Source organism: Neolamprologus brichardi, chromosome 18 (genome assembly GCF_056152115.1).
Source record: "Neolamprologus brichardi isolate AB-2024 chromosome 18, ASM5615211v1, whole genome shotgun sequence".
In the NCBI taxonomy this organism is placed as follows: domain Eukaryota; kingdom Metazoa; phylum Chordata; class Actinopteri; order Cichliformes; family Cichlidae; genus Neolamprologus; species Neolamprologus brichardi.
In genome coordinates this window covers 4939528-4954440 of record NC_142121.1, presented here as the reverse complement: position 1 = coordinate 4954440, position 14913 = coordinate 4939528, and the positions used below count along the sequence as shown (strand labels likewise).

Below are 14913 nucleotides of genomic sequence, written 5' to 3'. Positions count from 1 at the left end.
CAACTCATACTTACCTGGCAGGGGAGATACCATGATCACGAAGGTGGTTCACCCAGGGCGAGGCTCAACCATTGCACTGCGGTTGTGCTGACCCCTGTGAATTCCCCAAATGCGGGAATCTCAACTGCATAATTTGTGGTAGTGGGGGACTGCGTTCGCGCTCTCCCCTCACTCTTGTGTCCAAAAGCAAAGAGTGTCTGCTCTTCTCTCGGTGCGCCCTTTGAACTGGGAGAAAATGCGATGGCGTGCTCACCGTCCTTGGATTCAGGCATTATGCGTGTTAGGCACCATCAGCCAGAGTGCTGCATGTGGAAAGGGGACCCCTGTCTCCCACGCTGGCAACTCATACTTACCTGGCAGGGGAGATACCATGATCACGAAGGTGGTTCACCCAGGGCGAGGCTCAACCATTGCACTGCGGTTGTGCTGACCCCTGTGAATTCCCCAAATGCGGGAATCTCAACTGCATAATTTGTGGTAGTGGGGGACTGCGTTCGCGCTCTCCCCTCACTCTTGTGTCCAAAAGCAAAGAGTGTCTGCTCTTCTCTCGGTGCGCCCTTTGAACTGGGAGAAAATGCGATGGCGTGCTCACCGTCCTTGGATTCAGGCATTATGCGTGTTAGGCACCATCAGCCAGAGTGCTGCATGTGGAAAGGGGACCCCTGTCTCCCATGGTGGCAACTCATACTTACCTGGCAGGGGAGATACCATGATCACGAAGGTGGTTCACCCAGGGCGAGGCTCAACCATTGCACTGCGGTTGTGCTGACCCCTGTGAATTCCCCAAATGCGGGAATCTCAACTGCATAATTTGTGGTAGTGGGGGACTGCGTTCGCGCTCTCCCCTCACTCTTGTGTCCAAAAGCAAAGAGTGTCTGCTATTCTCTCGGTGCGCCCTTTGAACTGGGAGAAAATGCGATGGCGTGCTCACCGTCCTTGGATTCAGGCATTATGCGTGTTAGGCACCATCAGCCAGAGTGCTGCATGTGGAAAGGGGACCCCTGTCTCCCACGCTGGCAACTCATACTTACCTGGCAGGGGAGATACCATGATCACGAAGGTGGTTCACCCAGGGCGAGGCTCAACCATTGCACTGCGGTTGTGCTGACCCCTGTGAATTCCCCAAATGCGGGAATCTCAACTGCATAATTTGTGGTAGTGGGGGACTGCGTTCGCGCTCTCCCCTCACTCTTGTGTCCAAAAGCAAAGAGTGTCTGCTCTTCTCTCGGTGCGCCCTTTGAACTGGGAGAAAATGCGATGGCGTGCTCACCGTCCTTGGATTCAGGCATTATGCGTGTTAGGCACCATCAGCCAGAGTGCTGCATGTGGAAAGGGGACCCCTGTCTCCCACGCTGGCAACTCATACTTACCTGGCAGGGGAGATACCATGATCACGAAGGTGGTTCACCCAGGGCGAGGCTCAACCATTGCACTGCGGTTGTGCTGACCCCTGTGAATTCCCCAAATGCGGGAATCTCAACTGCATAATTTGTGGTAGTGGGGGACTGCGTTCGCGCTCTCCCCTCACTCTTGTGTCCAAAAGCAAAGAGTGTCTGCTCTTCTCTCGGTGCGCCCTTTGAACTGGGAGAAAATGCGATGGCGTGCTCACCGTCCTTGGATTCAGGCATTATGCGTGTTAGGCACCATCAGCCAGAGTGCTGCATGTGGAAAGGGGACCCCTGTCTCCCACGCTGGCAACTCATACTTACCTGGCAGGGGAGATACCATGATCACGAAGGTGGTTCACCCAGGGCGAGGCTCAACCATTGCACTGCGGTTGTGCTGACCCCTGTGAATTCCCCAAATGCGGGAATCTCAACTGCATAATTTGTGGTAGTGGGGGACTGCGTTCGCGCTCTCCCCTCACTCTTGTGTCCAAAAGCAAAGAGTGTCTGCTCTTCTCTCGGTGCGCCCTTTGAACTGGGAGAAAATGCGATGGCGTGCTCACCGTCCTTGGATTCAGGCATTATGCGTGTTAGGCACCATCAGCCAGAGTGCTGCATGTGGAAAGGGGACCCCTGTCTCCCACGCTGGCAACTCATACTTACCTGGCAGGGGAGATACCATGATCACGAAGGTGGTTCACCCAGGGCGAGGCTCAACCATTGCACTGCGGTTGTGCTGACCCCTGTGAATTCCCCAAATGCGGGAATCTCAACTGCATAATTTGTGGTAGTGGGGGACTGCGTTCGCGCTCTCCCCTCACTCTTGTGTCCAAAAGCAAAGAGTGTCTGCTATTCTCTCGGTGCGCCCTTTGAACTGGGAGAAAATGCGATGGCGTGCTCACCGTCCTTGGATTCAGGCATTATGCGTGTTAGGCACCATCAGCCAGAGTGCTGCATGTGGAAAGGGGACCCCTGTCTCCCACGCTGGCAACTCATACTTACCTGGCAGGGGAGATACCATGATCACGAAGGTGGTTCACCCAGGGCGAGGCTCAACCATTGCACTGCGGTTGTGCTGACCCCTGTGAATTCCCCAAATGCGGGAATCTCAACTGCATAATTTGTGGTAGTGGGGGACTGCGTTCGCGCTCTCCCCTCACTCTTGTGTCCAAAAGCAAAGAGTGTCTGCTCTTCTCTCGGTGCGCCCTTTGAACTGGGAGAAAATGCGATGGCGTGCTCACCGTCCTTGGATTCAGGCATTATGCGTGTTAGGCACCATCAGCCAGAGTGCTGCATGTGGAAAGGGGACCCCTGTCTCCCACGCTGGCAACTCATACTTACCTGGCAGGGGAGATACCATGATCACGAAGGTGGTTCACCCAGGGCGAGGCTCAACCATTGCACTGCGGTTGTGCTGACCCCTGTGAATTCCCCAAATGCGGGAATCTCAACTGCATAATTTGTGGTAGTGGGGGACTGCGTTCGCGCTCTCCCCTCACTCTTGTGTCCGAAAGCAAAGAGTGTCTGCTCTTCTCTCGGTGCGCCCTTTGAACTGGGAGAAAATGCGATGGCGTGCTCACCGTCCTTGGATTCAGGCATTATGCGTGTTAGGCACCATCAGCCAGAGTGCTGCATGTGGAAAGGGGACCCCTGTCTCCCACGCTGGCAACTCATACTTACCTGGCAGGGGAGATACCATGATCACGAAGGTGGTTCACCCAGGGCGAGGCTCAACCATTGCACTGCGGTTGTGCTGACCCCTGTGAATTCCCCAAATGCGGGAATCTCAACTGCATAATTTGTGGTAGTGGGGGACTGCGTTCGCGCTCTCCCCTCACTCTTGTGTCCAAAAGCAAAGAGTGTCTGCTCTTCTCTCGGTGCGCCCTTTGAACTGGGAGAAAATGCGATGGCGTGCTCACCGTCCTTGGATTCAGGCATTATGCGTGTTAGGCACCATCAGCCAGAGTGCTGCATGTGGAAAGGGGACCCCTGTCTCCCACGCTGGCAACTCATACTTACCTGGCAGGGGAGATACCATGATCACGAAGGTGGTTCACCCAGGGCGAGGCTCAACCATTGCACTGCGGTTGTGCTGACCCCTGTGAATTCCCCAAATGCGGGAATCTCAACTGCATAATTTGTGGTAGTGGGGGACTGCGTTCGCGCTCTCCCCTCACTCTTGTGTCCAAAAGCAAAGAGTGTCTGCTCTTCTCTCGGTGCGCCCTTTGAACTGGGAGAAAATGCGATGGCGTGCTCACCGTCCTTGGATTCAGGCATTATGCGTGTTAGGCACCATCAGCCAGAGTGCTGCATGTGGAAAGGGGACCCCTGTCTCCCACGCTGGCAACTCATACTTACCTGGCAGGGGAGATACCATGATCACGAAGGTGGTTCACCCACACCCACCATGGCGACAAAGACTGCTAACATGACAGGTTCCAGGAGGAACGCTGTGCGTTTTGAGATGCAAGGGAATTGCGAAATGGACCGACTAAAGTTCAGCAGGATTGTTATACAGAAAGAGTTGGGATTCTCACCGACGCAGATCGACTATATCTTTGGCTTGCCGGGAAAGAAAAGTTATGAGGTGATTTTTGCCACTAGTACTTTCTACGAATCATGTCTGAATAACTTTAATAGACTCAAACAAACTAGGCCTGAGCTCGAGAATATCAAAATGACACCGTTATCTGGTAGAGAGCCCAAAGCTGTGACAGTAATTATGCACTCTGAATATCTGAGAGTGGAAGACATTACGACCTGGTTGTCTTTCAAATGTATGGTGAAGAGAGGCTTGGACTTAAAAGACGAAGACGGAATTAGAACTGGAGCATATCGTTTTTACGTCCACCTGCATAGAGATGAGACCTCTGGTGATTTGATCCATCTGCCCCCAATTATTCAATTGGGGGCAATCAGAGGATATGTTTTCTACCCAGGGCAACCAAAAACATGCCGTAAATGTGGCGGTAATGACCATTTAGCCGCAGAGTGTGAAAATGTAGTCTGCAAAAACTGTAACAGTGAAGAGCACACTACAACTGAATGTCCTTTCCCACGGAAATGTAATCTTTGCGGGGGTGAAGGACATACCTTTAGGGCATGCCCCCAATCTTACGCAAATAAAGCGAAAAGAACGTATCAACAGCAATTAGAGGAGATACCAAGTTTAATTGGAGGAAGTCTCCCAGCTGTTGAAGATGTGATTAACAATCAAGTCAATGAGTTTCAGCAGGAAGAGGTTGAGGATCAAACGACCTTCAGCTGGGGTGGGGAACAAGCTGAAGTGCCCTCCCCCCCCTCCCAAGTGATTACCAATGAGGACTTAACGACGGAGGAGAAGGAAGAATTTCAAATAGAAACAGAGCCTAAGACACAGGAGGAGACCCAGGAGGAGATGGCCGTTTGCTCAGGTATTCATACCATTTCACAGCCGTCGACATCCCAAGAGTGCCGAGACATGCTTGATTACATGTTTTCGGAGATTTCAGCGTTGCAATCAAACCAAACTATCAACCTAGAAGAGGGAGGGTTTTCATTACCAGCTTGTGACATTGAAGATAACATAACAATTCTTCCCGAATTGTCACCACAAGTAAACGTAACTGTAGCGCTGACATCACAAAAACGACAGATAAACACTTCAACAGAGTCGTCTACGGGGAACTTGGATTCAGAAATTCAGGACCAAATAGACTCCTTGTCAATACCTGTACTTGAAGAACAAAGACAGATATCTACCCAGGGAGTTGTTCAGGAAAGCCAGCAGGAAAGTAATGATGTGAGTGCTCCGATTACGGTATGGCTCCCACGGAAAAAGAAAAAGAAGAAGGTAAAACCATAGCAAGAGACTTAATTAATAAAAGCCAGAGTGTAAAGATTCCCCCTATTTAGTAATAACATAAACTCCTTTCATGTATCGACGATCAATACAAGAGGGTTGAATGATGCAGTGAAGTGTCAATCTGTCTTTAATGTATTACATGAAACGGGTGGGGACATTTGCCTTCTTCAAGAATGTGCCCTTCCCTTTATGGACAATTACACAAAGTTTGCAAAACGATGGACATATGGCCAATCCTTTTGGTCAGGGGATAACCAAAACCGGATGTCAGGTGTAGGTCTTTTGATTAATAATAAAACTATTAACATAGAAAATGTGGAGGTAGTGGTGGACGGAAGAGCTTTATGTATAGATGTAGAAAAAAATGGGAGTAAGCTTAGGATTATTAATGTCTATGGACATACAGAGTTGAAAGAACGGACGGCATTATTTCAAATATTACAACCTTTTCTTTGTAATAGAAGACAGATAATAATGGGTGGGGATTTTAATTGTACACCAGAAACAAGTGGAATCCAGGGGGCGGCTTCAACAGTTAAGAAAGATTCAAGTACTTGTGCATTAGATAATTTGATTAAAGACGGTAATTTGAAAGACGTGTTTAGATTGCTTAACCCGTCAGACCCAGGATATACCTGGTCTAATAATAAGTCCTTTTCACGGATTGATTTTTTGTTTGCCAGTGAAGGCTTAATACCCCTGTCATGTAAAGTGGAACCAGTACCTTTTTCTGATCACCATAAGGTCATGTGTGGATTTAGTATTCAATCTTCCTTTCAGTCGGCCCCAGGGCCATGGAAACTAAATCTGAATCTATTGAAGGACGGGAAGGTTACGGGAAGGTATAAACTTAAATTACAACAATGGGTCTCCCTACAACCACTATATGAATCTGTAGGGGAATGGTGGGAGAGTATAAAGATTAGGACCCAAGTATTTTTTAGTCTTGAAGGGAAAAGGCGGGCAAAGAGGAGGAGACAATGGTTATTGAGAAAGCAAGCAAAATTACAAAGGTTTTACAACCTCCTGAATTTGGGCTTTGATGTTAGTGAAGAGATTATGAATCTGAAAAAAGAAATGATGGTAGTTTTAAATGAGAAAAGCAAGGGAGTATTAATACGGAGTAGGGTAAAACATGTGGAAGAAAATGAAAAATGTACGAGATATTTTTTTAAAAAATTGTATAAATCTAAACCTGCTATTGTCAGCCTGATTAATGAAGAAGGGAAAGAAGTGAAAAGTACCCAAGAAATTTTAAAGGTAGTACATTCTTTTTATACCAACTTGTACAAAGAACAAAATATTGATGAGGCGATTGTAGAATCCTTTCTCTCTAAGTTAACACAAAAATTGGATCCAGAAGATAGTATAAATTTAGATGAAGTTATAACACAAGAGGAAATCGCAAGAGCTATGGAAAGTATGCAAGATAACAAGTCACCAGGTATGGATGGCTTACCTAAGGAATACTATCAGGCCTTTTGGGAACAACTTAGCTCTTTGTTGTGCAAGGTTTATAAAGAAGCGTGGGATAAAGGTGTATGGTCAACGTCCATGAATACAGGAGTGATTTCCCTGTTATGGAAAAAGGGTTCTAAAAAAGATTTGAGAAATTGGAGACCCCTGACATTGTTGGGGGTAGATATCAAGATTTTAGCAAAAGCCCTTTTTTTTCGTTTACAGACAGTGGTACCTAAGTTAGTTGGAGTGGAACAAACATGTGGGATACATGGACGTAAGATGACGGATAGTTTAGCGATTATAAGGGATAGCTACCTTTACAGCCATGAGCGGAATATCCCCCTTTGTGGGTTAAGCTTGGATTTAGAAAAAGCCTTTGACAACGTCAGCCATGCCTTTCTGATGAAAGTCCTAGATAAATTAGGATTTGGAGAAGTTTTTCGGAGATGGATTCGGGTGTTGTATTCTGGTTGTAGTAGTGTTGTGAATGTGAATGGTGTACAGACTACTACAGTTGCAGTGAAAGCTGGAGTAAGGCAGGGATGCCCGTTATCTCCCACCTTATTTATATTAGTGATGGAGCCATTAGCGTGTGCATTAAGAACTAATGAGCTAATTAAAGGGTTGACCCCACCGGGTAGCGGAGGGTTGGAAATTAAATTTTCCATGTATATGGATGATATAACTCTGCTGCTTACGGACAATAAGTCGATTGAAGTAAGTTTGGCAGTTTGTGAAGCTTTTTCAGCAGCTTCAGGGATGAAAATTAATAAAGAGAAGAGTGAGGTGATTTATTTTAAGTGGCGGGAGATTAAAGAAAAAAGAGGATTGCAAGAAAAATCGGAAACGTTGAAAATTTTAGGGGTGGAAATAGGAGAAAATATGCAAATTAAGAATTGGAATTCAAAATTACAAAAAATACAAGGGAAACTGTTGAACTGGAAAGATAGGGAACTCTCCTTTATAGGTAAGGTTCTGGTGCTAAAAGCTGAAGTAATGGCCTCTATAGCATTTTTGGCAACGACGTTGCCAATCCCTTACGAAATATTAATATCATTGAGGAAGGCCATGTTTTATTTCCTTTGGGGAGGTCAACATGAGAGGGCAAAGAGAGAAATTATGTACAAGCCAGTAGGGAAAGGGGGGAGAGCAGTACCAGAAATAGAGTCCAAGTGCAATGCCATGTTTATCACCCCAATTTTTAAGGCATGTTTTAGTGACCCTAAAGATAAGATTTGGCCATATTTTACAAGGTTTTGGGTGGGTTGGAAAGTGTTACAGGCGTGGGGTGTGCGCCCCCCCCTTAACGTGCCCTTCTCTGAACAATATCCTGTAATTTACAAAGTAGCGATTCGTTTGTTAAAACGGTTTCCGACTAAGATTACATCCCAGGAGATAACACGTGCAACTATAGAGGATATATTGTTCCCAACAGTTAGTATGTCACCGATAGGACAATTACGTGAAATCCACACAAAAATGGCTTGGGGTAATGTAAATAATAAATTTCTGCTAAACTCTCATAAGGACTTAGCGTGGCAAGCTGCCCAAGAATGTCTGCCGACAAGGGCTTTTTTGAAAAAGAGGGAGTGCACGAGGAGTGCACAGTGCCCAAGAAAGCGGTGTGGAGAAGACGAGACAATTAAACATATATTTTGGGAATGTTTCTTTGCAAAAAAAGTGTGGGGCCTATTAAGACAATGGTTGAAAGATCTAAGTAAAGAAGAGTTGACATATGAAATTATAATGTATGGTTTTTTGAAAACAACTTTGGAGAAAGGGGAAACATGTTGGTGGATAATGGTGAATTGTGTAAAAGATGCTTTGTGGAGAGCAAGAAACATCTGTGTATTTAAAAAGTATGAAATATCGGAAAGAGTTGTAATCAACAGCACGATTAGTTTGTTGAAGGATTATATTATAAGAATCTCCTTAGGGGAAAGTGAAGAGAACAAAAGAAAGATGTGGAAAGTACCAAGAAAGTATTTGAACATTTGTATGTAAAATAATGTGAGAGTAATAGTTATTGTTTTGACCCCTTTTGTTTTTGTTTTTCCCTTTGTGGGTTTCCCCATTTGGGTTTTGATTTCCGATGTATCTTTGTTTATTTTTTATGAATGAATTGATGTAATTTTGGTTTTGAACAATAAAACTCTTTGAAAATTGAAATTTGAATTGGTTCACCCAGGGCGAGGCTCAACCATTGCACTGCGGTTGTGCTGACCCCTGTGAATTCCCCAAATGCGGGAATCTCAACTGCATAATTTGTGGTAGTGGGGGACTGCGTTCGCGCTCTCCCCTCACTCTTGTGTCCAAAAGCAAAGAGTGTCTGCTCTTCTCTCGGTGCGCCCTTTGAACTGGGAGAAAATGCGATGGCGTGCTCACCGTCCTTGGATTCAGGCATTATGCGTGTTAGGCACCATCAGCCAGAGTGCTGCATGTGGAAAGGGGACCCCTGTCTCCCACGCTGGCAACTCATACTTACCTGGCAGGGGAGATACCATGATCACGAAGGTGGTTCACCCAGGGCGAGGCTCAACCATTGCACTGCGGTTGTGCTGACCCCTGTGAATTCCCCAAATGCGGGAATCTCAACTGCATAATTTGTGGTAGTGGGGGACTGCGTTCGCGCTCTCCCCTCACTCTTGTGTCCAAAAGCAAAGAGTGTCTGCTCTTCTCTCGGTGCGCCCTTTGAACTGGGAGAAAATGCGATGGCGTGCTCACCGTCCTTGGATTCAGGCATTATGCGTGTTAGGCACCATCAGCCAGAGTGCTGCATGTGGAAAGGGGACCCCTGTCTCCCACGCTGGCAACTCATACTTACCTGGCAGGGGAGATACCATGATCACGAAGGTGGTTCACCCAGGGCGAGGCTCAACCATTGCACTGCGGTTGTGCTGACCCCTGTGAATTCCCCAAATGCGGGAATCTCAACTGCATAATTTGTGGTAGTGGGGGACTGCGTTCGCGCTCTCCCCTCACTCTTGTGTCCAAAAGCAAAGAGTGTCTGCTCTTCTCTCGGTGCGCCCTTTGAACTGGGAGAAAATGCGATGGCGTGCTCACCGTCCTTGGATTCAGGCATTATGCGTGTTAGGCACCATCAGCCAGAGTGCTGCATGTGGAAAGGGGACCCCTGTCTCCCACGCTGGCAACTCATACTTACCTGGCAGGGGAAATACCATGATCACGAAGGTGGTTCACCCAGGGCGAGGCTCAACCATTGCACTGCGGTTGTGCTGACCCCTGTGAATTCCCCAAATGCGGGAATCTCAACTGCATAATTTGTGGTAGTGGGGGACTGCGTTCGCGCTCTCCCCTCACTCTTGTGTCCAAAAGCAAAGAGTGTCTGCTCTTCTCTCGGTGCGCCCTTTGAACTGGGAGAAAATGCGATGGCGTGCTCACCGTCCTTGGATTCAGGCATTATGCGTGTTAGGCACCATCAGCCAGAGTGCTGCATGTGGAAAGGGGACCCCTGTCTCCCACGCTGGCAACTCATACTTACCTGGCAGGGGAGATACCATGATCACGAAGGTGGTTCACCCAGGGCGAGGCTCAACCATTGCACTGCGGTTGTGCTGACCCCTGTGAATTCCCCAAATGCGGGAATCTCAACTGCATAATTTGTGGTAGTGGGGGACTGCGTTCGCGCTCTCCCCTCACTCTTGTGTCCAAAAGCAAAGAGTGTCTGCTCTTCTCTCTGTGCGCCCTTTGAACTGGGAGAAAATGCGATGGCGTGCTCACCGTCCTTGGATTCAGGCATTATGCGTGTTAGGCACCATCAGCCAGAGTGCTGCATGTGGAAAGGGGACCCCTGTCTCCCACGCTGGCAACTCATACTTACCTGGCAGGGGAGATACCATGATCACGAAGGTGGTTCACCCAGGGCGAGGCTCAACCATTGCACTGCGGTTGTGCTGACCCCTGTGAATTCCCCAAATGCGGGAATCTCAACTGCATAATTTGTGGTAGTGGGGGACTGCGTTCGCGCTCTCCCCTCACTCTTGTGTCCAAAAGCAAAGAGTGTCTGCTATTCTCTCGGTGCGCCCTTTGAACTGGGAGAAAATGCGATGGCGTGCTCACCGTCCTTGGATTCAGGCATTATGCGTGTTAGGCACCATCAGCCAGAGTGCTGCATGTGGAAAGGGGACCCCTGTCTCCCACGCTGGCAACTCATACTTACCTGGCAGGGGAGATACCATGATCACGAAGGTGGTTCACCCAGGGCGAGGCTCAACCATTGCACTGCGGTTGTGCTGACCCCTGTGAATTCCCCAAATGCGGGAATCTCAACTGCATAATTTGTGGTAGTGGGGGACTGCGTTCGCGCTCTCCCCTCACTCTTGTGTCCAAAAGCAAAGAGTGTCTGCTCTTCTCTCGGTGCGCCCTTTGAACTGGGAGAAAATGCGATGGCGTGCTCACCGTCCTTGGATTCAGGCATTATGCGTGTTAGGCACCATCAGCCAGAGTGCTGCATGTGGAAAGGGGACCCCTGTCTCCCACGCTGGCAACTCATACTTACCTGGCAGGGGAGATACCATGATCACGAAGGTGGTTCACCCAGGGCGAGGCTCAACCATTGCACTGCGGTTGTGCTGACCCCTGTGAATTCCCCAAATGCGGGAATCTCAACTGCATAATTTGTGGTAGTGGGGGACTGCGTTCGCGCTCTCCCCTCACTCTTGTGTCCAAAAGCAAAGAGTGTCTGCTCTTCTCTCGGTGCGCCCTTTGAACTGGGAGAAAATGCGATGGCGTGCTCACCGTCCTTGGATTCAGGCATTATGCGTGTTAGGCACCATCAGCCAGAGTGCTGCATGTGGAAAGGGGACCCCTGTCTCCCACGCTGGCAACTCATACTTACCTGGCAGGGGAGATACCATGATCACGAAGGTGGTTCACCCAGGGCGAGGCTCAACCATTGCACTGCGGTTGTGCTGACCCCTGTGAATTCCCCAAATGCGGGAATCTCAACTGCATAATTTGTGGTAGTGGGGGACTGCGTTCGCGCTCTCCCCTCACTCTTGTGTCCAAAAGCAAAGAGTGTCTGCTCTTCTCTCGGTGCGCCCTTTGAACTGGGAGAAAATGCGATGGCGTGCTCACCGTCCTTGGATTCAGGCATTATGCGTGTTAGGCACCATCAGCCAGAGTGCTGCATGTGGAAAGGGGACCCCTGTCTCCCCTGGTGGCAACTCATACTTACCTGGCAGGGGAGATACCATGATCACGAAGGTGGTTCACCCAGGGCGAGGCTCAACCATTGCACTGCGGTTGTGCTGACCCCTGTGAATTCCCCAAATGCGGGAATCTCAACTGCATAATTTGTGGTAGTGGGGGACTGCGTTCGCGCTCTCCCCTCACTCTTGTGTCCAAAAGCAAAGAGTGTCTGCTATTCTCTCGGTGCGCCCTTTGAACTGGGAGAAAATGCGATGGCGTGCTCACCGTCCTTGGATTCAGGCATTATGCGTGTTAGGCACCATCAGCCAGAGTGCTGCATGTGGAAAGGGGACCCCTGTCTCCCACGCTGGCAACTCATACTTACCTGGCAGGGGAGATACCATGATCACGAAGGTGGTTCACCCAGGGCGAGGCTCAACCATTGCACTGCGGTTGTGCTGACCCCTGTGAATTCCCCAAATGCGGGAATCTCAACTGCATAATTTGTGGTAGTGGGGGACTGCGTTCGCGCTCTCCCCTCACTCTTGTGTCCAAAAGCAAAGAGTGTCTGCTCTTCTCTCGGTGCGCCCTTTGAACTGGGAGAAAATGCGATGGCGTGCTCACCGTCCTTGGATTCAGGCATTATGCGTGTTAGGCACCATCAGCCAGAGTGCTGCATGTGGAAAGGGGACCCCTGTCTCCCACGCTGGCAACTCATACTTACCTGGCAGGGGAGATACCATGATCACGAAGGTGGTTCACCCAGGGCGAGGCTCAACCATTGCACTGCGGTTGTGCTGACCCCTGTGAATTCCCCAAATGCGGGAATCTCAACTGCATAATTTGTGGTAGTGGGGGACTGCGTTCGCGCTCTCCCCTCACTCTTGTGTCCAAAAGCAAAGAGTGTCTGCTCTTCTCTCGGTGCGCCCTTTGAACTGGGAGAAAATGCGATGGCGTGCTCACCGTCCTTGGATTCAGGCATTATGCGTGTTAGGCACCATCAGCCAGAGTGCTGCATGTGGAAAGGGGACCCCTGTCTCCCACGCTGGCAACTCATACTTACCTGGCAGGGGAGATACCATGATCACGAAGGTGGTTCACCCAGGGCGAGGCTCAACCATTGCACTGCGGTTGTGCTGACCCCTGTGAATTCCCCAAATGCGGGAATCTCAACTGCATAATTTGTGGTAGTGGGGGACTGCGTTCGCGCTCTCCCCTCACTCTTGTGTCCAAAAGCAAAGAGTGTCTGCTCTTCTCTCGGTGCGCCCTTTGAACTGGGAGAAAATGCGATGGCGTGCTCACCGTCCTTGGATTCAGGCATTATGCGTGTTAGGCACCATCAGCCAGAGTGCTGCATGTGGAAAGGGGACCCCTGTCTCCCACGCTGGCAACTCATACTTACCTGGCAGGGGAGATACCATGATCACGAAGGTGGTTCACCCAGAGCGAGGCTCAACCATTGCACTGCGGTTGTGCTGACCCCTGTGAATTCCCCAAATGTGGGAATCTCAACTGCATAATTTGTGGTAGTGGGGGACTGCGTTCGCGCTCTCCCCTCACTCTTGTGTCCAAAAGCAAAGAGTGTCTGCTCTTCTCTCTGTGCGCCCTTTGAACTGGGAGAAAATGCGATGGCGTGCTCACCGTCCTTGGATTCAGGCATTATGCGTGTTAGGCACCATCAGCCAGAGTGCTGCATGTGGAAAGGGGACCCCTGTCTCCCACGCTGGCAACTCATACTTACCTGGCAGGGGAGATACCATGATCACGAAGGTGGTTCACCCAGGGCGAGGCTCAACCATTGCACTGCGGTTGTGCTGACCCCTGTGAATTCCCCAAATGCGGGAATCTCAACTGCATAATTTGTGGTAGTGGGGGACTGCGTTCGCGCTCTCCCCTCACTCTTGTGTCCAAAAGCAAAGAGTGTCTGCTCTTCTCTCGGTGCGCCCTTTGAACTGGGAGAAAATGCGATGGCGTGCTCACCGTCCTTGGATTCAGGCATTATGCGTGTTAGGCACCATCAGCCAGAGTGCTGCATGTGGAAAGGGGACCCCTGTCTCCCACGCTGGCAACTCATACTTACCTGGCAGGGGAGATACCATGATCACGAAGGTGGTTCACCCAGGGCGAGGCTCAACCATTGCACTGCGGTTGTGCTGACCCCTGTGAATTCCCCAAATGCGGGAATCTCAACTGCATAATTTGTGGTAGTGGGGGACTGCGTTCGCGCTCTCCCCTCACTCTTGTGTCCAAAAGCAAAGAGTGTCTGCTCTTCTCTCGGTGCGCCCTTTGAACTGGGAGAAAATGCGATGGCGTGCTCACCGTCCTTGGATTCAGGCATTATGCGTGTTAGGCACCATCAGCCAGAGTGCTGCATGTGGAAAGGGGACCCCTGTCTCCCACGCTGGCAACTCATACTTACCTGGCAGGGGAGATACCATGATCACGAAGGTGGTTCACCCAGGGCGAGGCTCAACCATTGCACTGCGGTTGTGCTGACCCCTGTGAATTCCCCAAATGCGGGAATCTCAACTGCATAATTTGTGGTAGTGGGGGACTGCGTTCGCGCTCTCCCCTCACTCTTGTGTCCAAAAGCAAAGAGTGTCTGCTCTTCTCTCTGTGCGCCCTTTGAACTGGGAGAAAATGCGATGGCGTGCTCACCGTCCTTGGATTCAGGCATTATGCATGTTAGGCACCATCAGCCAGAGTGCTGCATGTGGAAAGGGGACCCCTGTCTCCCACGCTGGCAACTCATACTTACCTGGCAGGGGAGATACCATGATCACGAAGGTGGTTCACCCAGGGCGAGGCTCAACCATTGCACTGCGGTTGTGCTGACCCCTGTGAATTCCCCAAATGCGGGAATCTCAACTGCATAATTTGTGGTAGTGGGGGACTGCGTTCGCGCTCTCCCCTCACTCTTGTGTCCAAAAGCAAAGAGTGTCTGCTCTTCTCTCGGTGCGCCCTTTGAACTGGGAGAAAATGCGATGGCGTGCTCACCGTCCTTGGATTCAGGCATTATGCGTGTTAGGCACCATCAGCCAGAGTGCTGCATGTGGAAAGGGGACCCCTGTC

At 49.7% G+C, this 14913-nt stretch overlaps 28 non-coding genes and 1 pseudogene across 28 annotated transcripts; all 29 read left to right on the top strand.

The window, feature by feature from the left end:
• Nucleotides 1-6: 6 nt before the first annotated feature.
• Nucleotides 7-170, top strand: LOC148097384 (U1 spliceosomal RNA). Its single transcript, XR_015716940.1, has one exon. It is a non-coding gene; the product is annotated as a U1 spliceosomal RNA (small nuclear RNA).
• Nucleotides 171-345: 175 nt separating this feature from the next.
• On the top strand, nucleotides 346-509 carry LOC148097383 (U1 spliceosomal RNA). Its single transcript, XR_015716939.1, has one exon. It is a non-coding gene; the product is annotated as a U1 spliceosomal RNA (small nuclear RNA).
• Nucleotides 510-684: 175 nt separating this feature from the next.
• Nucleotides 685-848, top strand: LOC148097382 (U1 spliceosomal RNA). Its single transcript, XR_015716938.1, has one exon. It is a non-coding gene; the product is annotated as a U1 spliceosomal RNA (small nuclear RNA).
• Nucleotides 849-1023: 175 nt separating this feature from the next.
• LOC148097381 (U1 spliceosomal RNA) lies at nucleotides 1024-1187 on the top strand. Its single transcript, XR_015716937.1, has one exon. It is a non-coding gene; the product is annotated as a U1 spliceosomal RNA (small nuclear RNA).
• Nucleotides 1188-1362: 175 nt separating this feature from the next.
• LOC148097380 (U1 spliceosomal RNA) lies at nucleotides 1363-1526 on the top strand. The gene has a single exon (XR_015716936.1). It is a non-coding gene; the product is annotated as a U1 spliceosomal RNA (small nuclear RNA).
• Nucleotides 1527-1701: 175 nt separating this feature from the next.
• On the top strand, nucleotides 1702-1865 carry LOC148097379 (U1 spliceosomal RNA). The gene has a single exon (XR_015716935.1). It is a non-coding gene; the product is annotated as a U1 spliceosomal RNA (small nuclear RNA).
• Nucleotides 1866-2040: 175 nt separating this feature from the next.
• On the top strand, nucleotides 2041-2204 carry LOC148097378 (U1 spliceosomal RNA). Its single transcript, XR_015716934.1, has one exon. It is a non-coding gene; the product is annotated as a U1 spliceosomal RNA (small nuclear RNA).
• A 175-nt stretch (nucleotides 2205-2379) lies between these two features.
• On the top strand, nucleotides 2380-2543 carry LOC148097377 (U1 spliceosomal RNA). Its single transcript, XR_015716933.1, has one exon. It is a non-coding gene; the product is annotated as a U1 spliceosomal RNA (small nuclear RNA).
• A 175-nt stretch (nucleotides 2544-2718) lies between these two features.
• LOC148097376 (U1 spliceosomal RNA) lies at nucleotides 2719-2882 on the top strand. Its single transcript, XR_015716931.1, has one exon. It is a non-coding gene; the product is annotated as a U1 spliceosomal RNA (small nuclear RNA).
• A 175-nt stretch (nucleotides 2883-3057) lies between these two features.
• LOC148097375 (U1 spliceosomal RNA) lies at nucleotides 3058-3221 on the top strand. The gene has a single exon (XR_015716930.1). It is a non-coding gene; the product is annotated as a U1 spliceosomal RNA (small nuclear RNA).
• A 175-nt stretch (nucleotides 3222-3396) lies between these two features.
• On the top strand, nucleotides 3397-3560 carry LOC148097374 (U1 spliceosomal RNA). The gene has a single exon (XR_015716929.1). It is a non-coding gene; the product is annotated as a U1 spliceosomal RNA (small nuclear RNA).
• Nucleotides 3561-8856: 5296 nt separating this feature from the next.
• Nucleotides 8857-8992, top strand: LOC148097373 (U1 spliceosomal RNA; annotated as a pseudogene).
• Nucleotides 8993-9167: 175 nt separating this feature from the next.
• On the top strand, nucleotides 9168-9331 carry LOC148097372 (U1 spliceosomal RNA). The gene has a single exon (XR_015716928.1). It is a non-coding gene; the product is annotated as a U1 spliceosomal RNA (small nuclear RNA).
• Nucleotides 9332-9506: 175 nt separating this feature from the next.
• On the top strand, nucleotides 9507-9670 carry LOC148097371 (U1 spliceosomal RNA). The gene has a single exon (XR_015716927.1). It is a non-coding gene; the product is annotated as a U1 spliceosomal RNA (small nuclear RNA).
• Nucleotides 9671-9845: 175 nt separating this feature from the next.
• LOC148097370 (U1 spliceosomal RNA) lies at nucleotides 9846-10009 on the top strand. The gene has a single exon (XR_015716896.1). It is a non-coding gene; the product is annotated as a U1 spliceosomal RNA (small nuclear RNA).
• Nucleotides 10010-10184: 175 nt separating this feature from the next.
• Nucleotides 10185-10348, top strand: LOC148097369 (U1 spliceosomal RNA). Its single transcript, XR_015716926.1, has one exon. It is a non-coding gene; the product is annotated as a U1 spliceosomal RNA (small nuclear RNA).
• Nucleotides 10349-10523: 175 nt separating this feature from the next.
• Nucleotides 10524-10687, top strand: LOC148097368 (U1 spliceosomal RNA). The gene has a single exon (XR_015716925.1). It is a non-coding gene; the product is annotated as a U1 spliceosomal RNA (small nuclear RNA).
• Nucleotides 10688-10862: 175 nt separating this feature from the next.
• On the top strand, nucleotides 10863-11026 carry LOC148097367 (U1 spliceosomal RNA). The gene has a single exon (XR_015716924.1). It is a non-coding gene; the product is annotated as a U1 spliceosomal RNA (small nuclear RNA).
• A 175-nt stretch (nucleotides 11027-11201) lies between these two features.
• LOC148097366 (U1 spliceosomal RNA) lies at nucleotides 11202-11365 on the top strand. The gene has a single exon (XR_015716923.1). It is a non-coding gene; the product is annotated as a U1 spliceosomal RNA (small nuclear RNA).
• A 175-nt stretch (nucleotides 11366-11540) lies between these two features.
• On the top strand, nucleotides 11541-11704 carry LOC148097365 (U1 spliceosomal RNA). The gene has a single exon (XR_015716922.1). It is a non-coding gene; the product is annotated as a U1 spliceosomal RNA (small nuclear RNA).
• A 175-nt stretch (nucleotides 11705-11879) lies between these two features.
• Nucleotides 11880-12043, top strand: LOC148097364 (U1 spliceosomal RNA). Its single transcript, XR_015716920.1, has one exon. It is a non-coding gene; the product is annotated as a U1 spliceosomal RNA (small nuclear RNA).
• Nucleotides 12044-12218: 175 nt separating this feature from the next.
• Nucleotides 12219-12382, top strand: LOC148097363 (U1 spliceosomal RNA). The gene has a single exon (XR_015716919.1). It is a non-coding gene; the product is annotated as a U1 spliceosomal RNA (small nuclear RNA).
• A 175-nt stretch (nucleotides 12383-12557) lies between these two features.
• Nucleotides 12558-12721, top strand: LOC148097362 (U1 spliceosomal RNA). The gene has a single exon (XR_015716918.1). It is a non-coding gene; the product is annotated as a U1 spliceosomal RNA (small nuclear RNA).
• Nucleotides 12722-12896: 175 nt separating this feature from the next.
• LOC148097361 (U1 spliceosomal RNA) lies at nucleotides 12897-13060 on the top strand. The gene has a single exon (XR_015716917.1). It is a non-coding gene; the product is annotated as a U1 spliceosomal RNA (small nuclear RNA).
• Nucleotides 13061-13235: 175 nt separating this feature from the next.
• LOC148097360 (U1 spliceosomal RNA) lies at nucleotides 13236-13399 on the top strand. Its single transcript, XR_015716900.1, has one exon. It is a non-coding gene; the product is annotated as a U1 spliceosomal RNA (small nuclear RNA).
• Nucleotides 13400-13574: 175 nt separating this feature from the next.
• LOC148097359 (U1 spliceosomal RNA) lies at nucleotides 13575-13738 on the top strand. Its single transcript, XR_015716916.1, has one exon. It is a non-coding gene; the product is annotated as a U1 spliceosomal RNA (small nuclear RNA).
• Nucleotides 13739-13913: 175 nt separating this feature from the next.
• Nucleotides 13914-14077, top strand: LOC148097358 (U1 spliceosomal RNA). Its single transcript, XR_015716915.1, has one exon. It is a non-coding gene; the product is annotated as a U1 spliceosomal RNA (small nuclear RNA).
• A 175-nt stretch (nucleotides 14078-14252) lies between these two features.
• Nucleotides 14253-14416, top strand: LOC148097357 (U1 spliceosomal RNA). The gene has a single exon (XR_015716914.1). It is a non-coding gene; the product is annotated as a U1 spliceosomal RNA (small nuclear RNA).
• A 175-nt stretch (nucleotides 14417-14591) lies between these two features.
• On the top strand, nucleotides 14592-14755 carry LOC148097356 (U1 spliceosomal RNA). Its single transcript, XR_015716913.1, has one exon. It is a non-coding gene; the product is annotated as a U1 spliceosomal RNA (small nuclear RNA).
• Nucleotides 14756-14913: the final 158 nt, after the last annotated feature.